Source organism: Coregonus lavaretus (assembly GCF_964263955.1).
Source record: "Coregonus lavaretus genome assembly, chromosome: 33".
Classification (NCBI taxonomy): domain Eukaryota; kingdom Metazoa; phylum Chordata; class Actinopteri; order Salmoniformes; family Salmonidae; genus Coregonus; species Coregonus lavaretus.
Genome location: NC_140020.1, coordinates 9,891,429 through 9,905,179, shown reverse-complemented (window position 1 = coordinate 9,905,179; position 13,751 = coordinate 9,891,429). Strand labels below are relative to the sequence as shown.

At 43.3% G+C, this 13,751-nt stretch overlaps 1 pseudogene across 1 annotated transcript; it reads right to left on the bottom strand.

Annotated features, from left to right (window-relative positions):
- Positions 1 to 3,017: 3,017 nt before the first annotated feature.
- On the bottom strand, positions 3,018 to 10,665 carry LOC311108215 (mitotic checkpoint serine/threonine-protein kinase BUB1-like; annotated as a pseudogene). Its single transcript has 24 exons — positions 10,643 to 10,665; positions 10,271 to 10,330; positions 9,679 to 10,008; positions 9,549 to 9,606; positions 9,374 to 9,442; positions 9,218 to 9,264; positions 8,937 to 9,117; positions 8,565 to 8,701; positions 7,939 to 8,466; positions 7,691 to 7,737; positions 7,459 to 7,578; positions 7,131 to 7,247; positions 6,878 to 6,959; positions 6,706 to 6,772; positions 6,398 to 6,566; positions 6,105 to 6,174; positions 5,206 to 5,944; positions 5,000 to 5,138; positions 4,829 to 4,929; positions 4,466 to 4,627; positions 3,985 to 4,142; positions 3,590 to 3,767; positions 3,402 to 3,493; positions 3,018 to 3,204 (listed from the first exon to the last, which is right to left on the bottom strand). The product of its transcript is annotated as a mitotic checkpoint serine/threonine-protein kinase BUB1-like (transcript).
- Between the last annotated feature and the right edge of the window lie 3,086 nt (positions 10,666 to 13,751).

The following is a 13,751-nucleotide window of genomic DNA, read 5'->3' as shown; positions in this document are numbered from 1 at the left end:
TTCGTTAGGGTGTCTAGGTTCTCATTACAAGGTGTCAGAACAGTGGCCTGAATATAGTGATACATTTTCCTCTCAGAAGCTTTTGGATGATTTTCAAATGATCGGTCACACCCGACACTTTTCCTTGTCCTAGCCTATATCTATTCAACAAATATATTTTGCCTTGAAAAATATGAAAAACACCCCACTGTGTGCAACAGCATAAAAGCCCTGGAAAGTCAGATATTTATATTGACGATTACTTTCAAAGTGCAGTTACTCAGGGGTTGATTGAGGATCACCTGTTTTGTTGAGGTCTGGCTGACACCAGCTCTCGAAATCCTACTGTAGTGACATGGGTCACGTCAACCAGGCTAGTATTGATGGTCTCTGATATCACTCTCGCCTCAGGGTATGGTAAAGGAAAAACAGATCGAGGCACGTTTCTATCGTCAACACCCTTCGAGAGGTTTACTCGAAAAGGCTGGTCTGTTTCAGAATCACCGTTCCAGCTGCGTGGACATCTCTGCTGCGCCTGGCTCTCTTATCTCACAGGCTTCAGATAGTGACATAATTGACAACGCTAAGGTGTCCCAAATGGCACCCCATTCCCTCTCTAGTGCACTACTTTTGACCAGGGCCCACAGGGGAATAGTGTGCCATTGGAGCTGTGACCAAACAACAAAGCTCATTAATAATGCCGAGGGCATCAGAGCTGTTAATGTGAGAGTCAAACAGGGTGCCTAGCAATGGAACAGTCAGCGGCAAAACTAGAGGCACCTCTGAGGGAACTGTATTGTAGGGTCACAGATTGTGGTAACTACATACAGTATATTCACCCCCCTTGGCATTTTTCCTATTTTGTTGCCTTACAACCTGGAATTAAAATGGAATTTTGGGGGGTTTGTATCATTTGATTTACACAACATGCCTACCACTTTGAAGATGCAAAATATTTTTTCTTGTGAAACAAACAAGAAATATTACAAAAAAACAGAAAACATGAGCGTGCATAACTATTCACCCCCCCAAAGTCAATACTTTGTAGAGCCACCTTTTACAGCAATTATGGCTACAAGTCTCTTGGGGTATGTCTCTATAAGCTTGGCACATCTAGCCACAGGGTTTTTTCAATGCAAAACTGCTCCAGCTCCTTCAAGTTGGATGGGTTCCACTGGTGTACAGCAATCTTTAAGTCATACCACAGATTCTCAATTGGATTGAGGTCTGGGCTTTGACTAGGCCATTCCAAGACATTGAAATGTTCCCCTTATACCACTCAAGTGTTGCTTTAGCAGTATGCTTAGGGTCATTGTCCTGCTGGAAGGTGAACCTCCGTCCCAGTCTCAAATCTCTGGAAGACTGAAACAGGTTTCCCTCAAGAATTTCCCTGTATTTAGCGCCATCCATCATTCCAGAGTACCTACTTCCATATGTTTGGGGAGTCTCCCACATGCCTTTCGGCGAACACAAAACGTGTTTGCTTATTTTTTTTCTTTAAGCAATGGCTTTTTTTCTGGCCACTCTTCCGTAAAGCCCAGCTCTGTGGCGTGTACGGTTTAAAGTGGTCCTTTGGACAGATACTCCAATCTCCGCTGTGGAGCTTTCAGCTCCTTCAGGGTTATGTTTGGACTCTTTGTTGCCTCTCTGATTAATGCCCTCCTTGCCTGGTCTGTGAGTTTTGGTGGGTGGCCCTCTCTTGGCAGGTTTGTTGTGGTGCCATATTCGTTCCATTTTTTAATAATGGATTTAATTGCTCCGTGGGATGTTCAAAGTTTCGGATATATTTTTATAACCCAACCTTGATCTGTACTTCTCCACAACTTTGTCCCTGACCTGTTTGGAGAGCTCCTTGGTCTTCATGGTGCCGCTTGCTTAGTGGTGTTGCAGACTGAGGCCTTTCAGGACAGGTGTATATATACTGAAATCATGTGACAGATCATGTGACACTTAGATTGCACACATGTGGACTATTTAACTAATTATGTGACTTCTGAAGGTAACTGGTTGCACCATATCTTATTTAGGGGCTTCATAGCAAAGGGGGTGAATAAATATGCATGCACCACTTGTCCAAACCATTACAGCTCATAGGACAGGAGCCTGAGAATCTCCTGTTTCTGCATCGTGAGGCAGCTTGATGTATAAGTACACCTGCTGGACAGGACGCTAGTCTGACCCAATCCATGTCTTTAATGCCGAGTGACAAGCAGAAGCATCGGGTTCCATTTTAAGTCTTTGTTATGACTCGAAACTGAATTGCTCCAACGGGAAAAATTACGTTTGGATCCAGTCTAGTATTTGTGCTCATTTCGTACATCACTTCCTTAATTTGTTTTGATCTGTTGTTCTGGATGAAAAGCATGTTTTGATTGCTGTATTCTGCTGGTGCATTAACCTAGCTACTATCATGAAACAGCTGGCAATAGGTACTGAAACATCAAATAAAGAATTGCCTTGCCTTCATTTATCTTGCATTGTAGTCCCAAGGGAATTACTGGTAAGTACTCAGTTTACTGTACACAACTATATACACCGTGTTAATATCTAGATATTAAATACTGTCCTTAAAATTACACACTAAATCCATGAACTATAGCATGTTGCTCAGCTTCTTGAACAAGGGTGACACCTAGTGACATCTTTCTGCATGATGTTGGAGCCAAAAGGAAGTTAGAGGCCATGATTTACACTTCCGAGACTGAAAAGGTTTTTTAAATTATTTACAAATGAAAATACATCATAATATCTCCAACCTCACATTTTATGTTATTTAAAAATGGACAAAAGGTTATCACTAAAACAACATTAAAAATGCATAAAAGGTTATCACAATGACTGGACCCGATAAGGTCAATCTTGTATTTACAAATGGACTAGAAGTAAGACATCGCAGTAGTATCCATCCAGGGTCGTGTTCATTAGGGTCGTTAATAAAGTCCAGACAGTATCTCCCCGTTCCACTCAGTTTCAGACCGCTTTCTTTAATGTTATACCTACTGAACAGGACCCAGGAGTAGTAAGGTTCTCAGGGAGTTCTATCTCCGTGCCGACCTGCTCTCTATCAGCTGGATGACCAGGCGGGTCTTCAACGATGGCAGCTTGTTGCTGTAGTTCTGTTGGAGCACGGTGCTCAGTCTACTGCGCAGGCAGGCCAGGGAGCTGCAGTCAGGCACATTCAGCAGAGTGTGGAAGAACTCTGTCCACAGATCACTGTGGGGATTTCTGGAGGAGAGAGAGACAAGGGGAAAGGGAAAGTAGTGTGAATTTGAACTATTCTGGACAGATTTAGGGTGGAGTGGGGGAGATGTTTTCAAAATCAAAACAAATATATTCAAGGGGTTACTGAGAGCAAAAAATACAAGTTGTGGATTGTGTAAAAAACAACAACCACTCCTACTAAAGGGTTACCTTCTAAATACTTTGTCTTCCACACGCCACCCTCCTGTGTTACTTGCATGTACGTTCCAAAAATCATGCAGTACACTGTTCCAGCTATTCCAAAGTACTCTGTCTAAAAACACAAATATCCTCAACAGGTATTAATCGGACATCCACCATCAGAACAAGAGGACACAAGTACGCACACAGGCACACAAACACTCTTTACCTGGTAGTTCCATGGTCTCCCACTCTGCATTTCTGTACACTGGAAGCCTGAGGTCATACACTTGGCATTGAAAGCCGTGCCCTTTGGGAACAGAGTGATGTCAATGCTCTGACCCAGGTCAATTAGGGCAAGGCCATGATCCAGATTATCTTGGTCAAAAGACTTGTTCTCCAGGAACCTAAAGCACAACAGGTAAACAATTAAAACCGTTAAGAAGAGACATTGGAAATCCCTGGTAGAGTACTGCATCCACCCACTACTAAATGCCTGGAGGGAGAATACTCAAAATAAAAAAGATTTCTCACTGAAATGACACAGTTGAACATTTTAAGTTTAGGATTTGATACAGGTTTCCTTTACACACACACTCAGGGACCTCCCTAGTCCATCCCTACCTCTCTCCCAGCAGGAAGTTGTCTGGTTTGATGTCAGCGTGAACAATGTGGATATTGTGCAGCTGTTCCACCATGTGCAGGATGCAGACAGTGAAGTACATCACCAGAGGCTGGGGAATCACCTTGTCACTAAGGTTCTTGTACAGGTTTACAGCATGCTAGAGGGGAACAATAAAACATGTTTGACTCCTTTCAGTGCTCTGCTGTGGCCTGTCCTTGGGTGAATCACAATAAGATCTCCTTTCTCCTGAAGTCTAAACTTGTTCACTACTTCCCACAAATCTAAAAGCATTGGATTGGTGCAGGCATGGGCTAGAGGGTGTTTCCACAATATTTCTTATACCAGTCCTTTCCTTTCAAATCAGTGAATGGAAGTGAACCATTGCACACTTTGGGAAGAAGGAGATATAATTGGGACGTAGCCCTGATGTTTAATTGATTGATAAAGCCTGGTGGGTGATGAAGAGGGGTTACTACCCACCAATAGGGTGCCACAGTTGTAGAGCTCGCCCAATAGCACGCTGCCGTTCTGGAAGAGGTGGGCAGAGTGGATGTTATTGAAGAGGTGGCGCACGCTGGGCTGCAGCCGGGCATTCAGCTGAGAGTTTATGTAAAACTCCCACGGATTGGCTGGTTTCTGCACCTGTAGATGAAGAAAGACACATACAAGCATTGACAATCAATCATCCAATAGTGTGCAAGAATTGTGAGGGCCAGCTCCATATCAACCTGCCATGTTCTCTGGCCTTACTAATGGCAGCGGCAAAACAATTACTACTAATTTCATTGAAATGTCAGGGGATTCAACCGTTTTAAATTAATATAAAGTCAAGATCCATCTTACCTTTAAAATCATCTTCTCTGAGGTGTTTAGGTCAGTTGCCTGGTAGACTGTGGCAAAGGCACCCTGTCCGAGTACACAGTCAACCCGTAAGGAACCTTCACCTGTGGATGGTCATCAAATTGTTTTTTTTATGTCACTGCCTGTAAAACACACAAAGATAGACTTTCTTACCCATCTTGATGGTCATCTTGGGTGCGATGCTGGGGACTTTGCACTGCCAGGTGATTAAGTTAGGCTGGGAGGTGAGTGGCGTGGACAGCTTGGAGAGCAGGGAGGAAATCAGCTCCTCATCCCAGGGGTTGGAGACCAGCTCTACAGCTCAGCTCTACAGCTGCTGCCCCTTGAGCTGTTGGACTCATGGGCACATCCATGTTCACCTTTGAACCTTGGTCTGGGCTCATAGGAATATCCACGCCGTACCTCACCTCTGGAGCTGGACTAAAAGGAATATCCATTCTGAACTTTGATGACGACTGGAATGGACTCATGGTAACATCTAAGCCAAACGTTGGTGGTTCTGGACTCATGGGGATGTCCATGGTCTCCAGAGGGATGCAGACTGTTCTCTGACCCTGACGGGGACTCATGAAGGCATCCAAGTCCAGGTCGGGTTCAACCACAACCTCTTGGCTTTTGACCACTAACCAGTCTGACTTGGGTGCACACTCCAGACTCATTGGGATATCGAAGGCAGGCGTTGGGGCCTTCTCTGGACAAGTTGGGACATCAAAGTTGGACTTGAGGGCATAGATCTGGCTCTTTGAAAGGAATGCCTCTGCCACAGGGTCACACTGTGGGAGAGGACAAGCTGGCTTTGAGGACTGCTCTGGGCTCACATAGACATCCCAGTCTGGCTTCGAGGCCTTGGAAGGAGGGCTTTTGGCCATTGCCACCTCAGTATGGGCCAGGGGGGCAGTCTGGTCTCTGAAGGACAGTGCGGCCGGGGCATGATGCTGCACCTCAGTCACGGAGCAGGTAGCCAGGCTTCGCTGGGCCTGGGCCTGGGCTAGTCCTTCTCCCACAATGGTGCCCTGCTCAGCAAAGCCCTGTGCCCTCATAAAGCACTCAGCGCCTGTCTCAGGTAGCCCATCAGGTGGGCTCTGCTCTATGATAGGGCTGACGGAGGAAGTCATTATCACCGCCATGGAGGCAACTGCATTGGTTTGACCCACACACTCTCGACTACACCTCAAAAACGTGGACCAACAAACAACGTGAACATATTCAGTACACTGCAGTTACCGGTAGTCTACAATAGGGGGTTACCGGTAAGTACCTGAGTTTTGTGGGCTGTCGTAGTAAAGGGCCTTCTTCCGGACCACCAAAGCCTCTGGGGTGATCATTTTCTAGAGGGAGAAAGAAACAGACAAAATAGGTCAAGTACTTGCTCTAGACCACATTGTTGTTCTGAACTACAGAAACGTTTTGCCAGGTGAGGGCATTTGATTTCTGAACAGCCTATGGTAGCATCCTAAATGGCACCCTATTCCCTATATAGTGCACTACTTTTGACCAGAGCCCTATGGTACCAGTTGGTTTCATCCTGTATGAGCTCAGACAGAGGGCTACCTTGGTCCGGCGCAAAGTCCCAGGAGTAAGGAGCTTTGTTTTGGAAGGGCGTGGAGACCAGGTGAGCTGACAGGGCAAAGTCTCTGGTGCTGTTAGGGCAGGCGGCCAGGGAGTTGTATCGCGCTCCCCACATAGTGCTCTCATCTGGTATCAATTCCGACGGAGATTCCTGATTTAAAAAACACACACACACAGAGGAAACAATAAAGGTTTGCATTGTGTACTCAACTTAAAATAACCCAACCATCATCAACATTGAGTCCTTGTTGAATGAACATGGGTATGTCACCATGTAATCGTGCACTTACATTTTGTTTCTCTGGTTTAGATACAGGGATTTCCCTTGGTGGCTTTGCATTGTCCACCGTAGCAGCACTAAATGGAGCAGGAGAAGCACAATGCATTGTTTATAAATGTACTTTGAGAATGAAAGAGATGGCAAAGAAAAAGAGATGCAGGTGAATAAATGCAATGCTTCACCTGCAGTTCTCCTTTATGTCATTCTCATCCTGAAAGATGGCGAAAGGGACTGCACTGGGGGGCTCGCTGAACCAAGCAGCGCCTCCATAACATAACACAAAAAAATTATAAATAATAGAAAAACCATTTAACCACTGTATGTAAAATCAAAAAGGGCGACCCGCCATTATGTGTCACTTTTATTGTTTGTTGTTTGCTTTTACCTCTTAAACAAAGGTTTTGAGAAGTTCCAATAAGATGGGAATTGAATTACCCATTCTCTGGTATCCAGCATCAAAGCTCTTCTCCGCCTGATGCGGATGCATTGACATGCTAAGGAACTGGTCCTCCTGCAGGAGGGTTGGAGCCTGGAACATGTCCATGATAGTATCTGGAGGTGAGGGTAAAGAGAGGTGAGATACTAAGGACTCCATTGGTTGTACCGTCTTTACCATAGAATATCTCCACTAAAAAAGTGATTGGGTGTAGAAGATAGCACCACACAATGTTTCCCCCCCCTGCATTTTAGACATCTAAATCACCAACATGTAAACACAACATGGTTTATGACTGAGTCACAAATAAATGCATGCATTTATCACCAAGTGCCTCCCGTGTGTTGACTGTGGGGGACGGGAGCACCCTGGACGGGGTGGCTTGCACCAGTCCCAGATAAGTTTTAGGAGTGATATGGGACAGGTTTCCAGTCCCTCCCTGTGACACTGCCAGAGAGAATAGGAGCGAGTGAGGGACGGTGTGATTAAACAATCTTTTAATTCCCATACGGATTCCAATGAGGGGGATAACAGGCCCAGGTTACGATCCTTTACTCACCATCTAATTTCACCTCAGACTCAGGAGCTTCACTGACAGACACCTCACTGAAAAAAAAAAAAAAAAAAGATTAGCTTGGAGATGATAAACGGCGAATTAATTAGAAACAAATTAAATCAGCTTAATCTCTGAGGCGTTTCACCCTGACTCAGCAGCGGTTTAAGAGATGTAATTAAGTCTGGTTGTGAACAATTACACATCTGAAAACCAGGACCAATCTCGGGACATGATGACTCATTAGAACTTACTGATGATCCCTGCCGTTGTGCTGCTGGAAAATGCTGCTGAGATGGGAGTGGCCACCCTGACGTGGAACTCCACCGAGCTGCACGTCAGATCTGTAGGCTGCTGGCGTCTGTGAGGCCGATCCAAATGACAATCCGAAAGGCTTAGGGTTTTGTTCTGGTTGGAGCTTGCAGAGAATATGCCTGGGGAGTGACTGCAAATGGTTTTGGAGCTTTTGTACATTGACGCAAGTGACCCATTGCTGCTTCTGGCATGTGGAGGGAACGTCTATAGGAGGTGTTTACCTCCTCCAACTGTCCAGATGGGGAAATGGATCTCTGTGAGCACAGAGTGTCTGTGATGGGAGCCCTGAGACGTTCACACTGAAGGTGTGCCTCAGGTTCCCTTACCATGCCTTGTCTGGGGTACTGTCCACTGTTCAGTCTCAAGCCTGGAGTGGGTTTGATGCCGAGGTTGCTCGAGAGTGGAGGGTGCCTAAAGGAATGTTGGAGGAACTCAGGATTCAGACCTGTTGCAGGTGTGCAGGGTGCCTGAAACAGAAGTGCATACCAACGTTTAAAAAAAAAGGGTACTAGGGAAACTATAACAGAAACGACTAAAGATAAAAAGGCAATGCGTTTTCTCTCACCTGCTGCACTGGTAGAGCACTGTCTGAGCTTCCCTGGCCTGTAGAGCTCACACAGAGGTTGCTCTCCAGCTCCTCCAGCATCCGGTTCATCTTCATTACCTCCTTCTCCTGCTCTCTAACCAACCTCTGACGTTCCTCTGGTTACAGAACACAAAGAAAACGTTGGTCAAAACCCACAATTAGCCCTGTGGTAGTACGTTATGCAACCAGCTGTTAATGCATTTGATTTAGATGAAGGGTGTCTGTAAAGGATGTCATGTGGCCAGTTCATATTGATGTCCTTGACTACACTGTAAAATCCATCCTTGCATTTCTACTCTTTTAGAGGAGTGCGATGGAACAGCGCTGGGTTAAGAAGTCATTTGATCCTACCAAACTCTCTGTTTCTCCTCTTGCTTGCGTCTCAAAGTATCGTCTGGCTCTGACCTCCTCGAAGCATAGTTCAGACCCATCGCAGACGAGGTCTTCCGTACGGTACATCGACACTGTCTGCAGGCACACAACCGGACCTTGATTGGGTTTATTTACCACCACATTTTCAGACCGGGAGATTCTATGGGAGAGTAATTTCATTAGAGGGAATATAATGTAACGTTCCTAAAATATTAATGAAGGGACAAGAACAATTATTGGTATTCTGTCTAATGACTTACATGCGAACGGTTCTGTCTGTAGGGAGTTGGGAAAGACGTTTGTGGTCCTGTGGCAAAAAAAAGAAATATTGATCACTTTTTATGAACAACACATGAGAAATGGCCATTAACCAATGTATACAAATTTTGAAACTACAAAAAATGTTAGTTACTCACCTTGCACTGTGGGCTGGGCTCTCTGTGGGATTGCAGCTGATTTACCAAGTTGGAATTCTGAAGAAGATTCTGTACAGCTTTTGTTTTCATAAACACAGGTTAGATAGTGGAAAAATTAGTTTCTTTTTATGAATTCCACAGCCAAAGAACCAGTCCAGAAGGAAGAAATACACACAAAAACAGTCTCACCTGAAGCCCCTGTCCCACTTCCAGAAGTCCTGGTTTGGAATAGCCTTTGAATACATTAAAATGTATCAACAATGGAAACATCAACATGGAAAGGTAAACACAATACTTCAAGTCACCTGTGGACAGTGTCAGCTGGCTTAGCTTGGTTCTCCATGGCTCTCTGGTACGCCGTGTCAGCCTGTTGAAGCAGGCCCTGCTGCTCAAACTGTTGAGCCCACGCCACATAGAGGACTGCAGCTCTGGTGCCAATGCCCTTACTGTATATGTGGCTGTATAGTTTGATGGGCTCATTGTACTAACTTGCACATTTCATGCGGTAGTTTACCTATCGGATGTCATTGGTGTATCGCTCTTCTTGGAGAAATCTTTGTACTAGACGATCTAGCACAAGAGACATCCCTTTGGAGTCTTCAGCAGGTAATCTCTTCTCTAGACATTCTATAAACCTGAAAGTGTAAATGTATGGTAAAGAGTTACACACCAACAAATTCAAGCTGGCCAAAAAACATAGAGGACTAATCACAATCACTTGCTTGCTTGCCTGCTTCATCAGTACTTCGATAAAAAAAAAATCAGTTATGTTGCTCTCAAACCAAGTGCGATTTGCATGTGAAAATATCCAATCAATGGCAGATGAATAACTCTTTAATGTTTACTTTTTGTTGGTGGCCCCCTTTGATGATGATATACAATGCTTGCACAAGTTACCTGTCCCATGGATCGAGGGGGTCGTCTCCATAATAGTTGTTTAAACTTTGCTCAAAACTCCTGTAAAACCAACACATTTGTTTAAAACTCAGGCCGTCTCTTCTATTAAAGGACTCCGCGCTTGACAGCTAAACTAGCTTGCAGCTAGCTAACTTTTTGCATGAACGACAAGATTATGCCATGTAAATCTAAGTATTAAGCTGTATCAAAGAAACATCTAGAACTATAAAATGTAATATTATTCACACATTTTTGGGGGGGAAATCGACATTATTTAGTTAAGAAGTTAGCTTACTAGCAATAATTAGTTGGGTGGGGAAAACAACAGTTAACTAACGCGTAGCTAGCTGGCTAACTATATACGGAACTTACTGTAAATGTGAACCAACATCCATGGTGTACTGAACAGCCAATTTCCAATTTTCTAACAATACAAATACGAGCAATTTAGAAGCAAGTTAAATTAATTAAGTAGCTAATTGACAAATATTCACTCCGCTAGATTCACGGCTAGATAGTGACTTGACTTCGGCGATGTCATTTACAAAATAGCCTCCAACACTCTACTCAGCAAATTGGATGTAGTCTATCACAGTGCCATTCGTTTTGTCACCAAAGCCCCATACACTACCCACCACTGTGACCTGTACGCTCTTGTTGGCTGGTCCTCACTACATATTCGTCGCCAAACCCACTGGCTCCAGGCCATCTATAAATCACTGCTAGGCAAATCCCCGCCTTATCTTAGCTCATTAGTCACCATAGCAACACCCACCCGTAGTATGCGCTCCAGCAGGTATATCTCACTGGTCATCCCCAAAGCCAACACCTCCTTTGGCCACCATTCCTTCCAGTTCTCTGCTGCCAATGACTGGAACGAATTGCAACATCTCTGAAGCTGGAGACTCTTATCTCCCTCACTAACTTTAAGCATCAGTTGTCAGAGCACCTTACCGTTCACTGCACCTGTACACAGCCCATCTGAAATTAGCCCACCCAACTACCTCATCCCTATATTGTTATTTATTTTGTTCATTTGCACCCCAGTATCTCTATTTGCACATCATCTCTTGCACATCTATCATTCCGGTGTTAATACTAATTGTAATTATTTTGCACTATAGCCTATTTATTTCCTTACCTCCATAACTTGCTACATTTGCACACACTGTATATATATTTTCTGTTGTATTTTTGACTTTATGTTTTGTTTTACCCCATATGTAACTCTGTGTTGTTGTTTTTATCGCACTGCTTTGCTTTATCTTGGCCAGGTCGCAGTTGTAAATGAGAACTTGTTCTCAACTGGCTTACCTGGTTAAATAAAGGTAAAAAAATAGCTGGTACATTTCAAATTGCGCGCTTAGCTGGTGCGTCATCAGAAATCACGGCGACAAATCTGAATGGAGTCAATCAGCGGAGCGCCTTCCGATCGAGAAAAACGCGATTTCATTGGCACTTTCGCCAATGCTTGAATCGGAGATTTTGAATCGTGTGATGAATTTGAGTATAAGTACTTCACGAAACGGTTGGAGGATCTCTTTTATTTGCGGAGTCCAACTTGACATCTGAGCTAGCTTGCAGGCGAAGGTCAATTGAAGTAAGACTGTTAGTTATGCATCTGCAGTTATAACCAAGCAAGCACGACAGATAGCTATTGACATTAGTTGTCCAATCGTCACTTTTAAAAATGATATGTGAAATAATATCCAGCCAAAGCAGAGCACCACGTGTTTTTAGCGAAGTTTGCATGCCCACCAAGCAGCTTTCGCAACCAAGAAACGTTAGCTAGAAGGAAAAACTGTAACGGCTATATGAATTAACTGCTGCAAGGTTTGTGCGAAATTGTATACACTGACGAATCTGCCTTCTGAAATTCGACAACAGTCGTATCTGACTAATGAAATACAATGTACATTACATTAGCTAGCTGTGCTATATTTGAACATGCACAGTAAATGTTCCATGTTAACAGGCTATGCTTGCGGTAATGTCTTTCAGGGGACTGCAGACATAGACATGAAAAAAAAAAAAAATGCAACTCTTAAGTCAATTTTAACTGCCGCTAGATTTGTAAAATAGTGTGCCAGAACAAGACAACCTGTAAGAATATACTGTATTTTAATAGCTGCTAGTTTTGTGCAAGATTGTATTAAAGAGCGACTGCTTCTAAAAAGCAATTTATCGTTTTGCAAACGGCCTGTGGCATCGATATGAGTCGAACATTTATTCTAGTGTCAAAATGGATTGCAAGTGTAAATATAATAATTTGTGGTCAAGGGGCATTCCTACTACCCGGTGCCTTTTGGACCTCTCAACTTTTGGAGTAAAAGTTGATATTTTTCATTTTCTTAGTATTCTAGCTCAAAAGGGACACGTTTGACTTCAAGAAAAACATATTGGTCAAGCTCAGGCACATAAATACTAATATTTATAGGCGGATTTTTCACACCTGGACCATGAGATATTTCCACCCTGTTAGGGAGACACACAACTATCTGAAAGTGTTAACAATTTAAATAAATATAAAACGATGATTATTGAGTGAAACGGATTATTTTCAGAACCAGTGCTTTATTTGCACCCCATTTTTCCTAATAAGAATAACAAGATTTAAACAATGAAAGATATTCTAACTTTTACATATTTTGAAATGGTAGAAAAATATACCTATAATAAGAATGAATATTGTGCATCAGTTTACATCACTTTCTATTTATTTCATTTTTTATATTTGTAAAAACATTGTCAACCTGAGTTTGTAAAATATGAAAATAGATGACTTATATTGTTACTAACTAATAAAATTACTAATTGCAATTATACATACATTACAATTATGTACAATGCATACTGAAAATATTCAGACCCCTTGCCTTTTTCCCCATTTTGTTACGTTACAGCCTTATTCTAAAATGGATTAAATTAGTTTTTTCCCTCGTCAATCTACAGACAATACCCCATAATGACAAAGACATTTTTGTAATTGTATTAATAATTTTAAAACATACCTTATTTACATAAGTATTCAAACCCTTTGCTATGAGACTCGAAATTGAGCTCAGGTGCATCCTGTTTCCATTGATCATTATTGAGTTGTTTCTACAACTTGACTGGAATCCACCTGTGGTAAATTCAATTGATTGGACATGATTTGGAAAGGCACACACCTGTCTATATAAGGTCCCACAGTTGACAGTGCATTTTAGAGCGAAAACCAAGCCTTGAGGTCAAAGGAATTATCCGTAGATCGCTGAGACAGGATTGTGTCGAGGCACAGATCTGGGGAAGAGTACCAAAACATTTCTGCAGCATTGACGGTCCCCAAGAACACACTGGCCTCCATCAATCTTAAATGGAAGAAGTTTGAAACCGCCAAGACTCTTCCTAGAGCTGTCCGCCTGGCCAAACTGAGCAATCGGAGAAGGGCCTTGGTCAGGGAGGTGACGAGGAACGCGATGGTCACTCTGACAGCACTCCA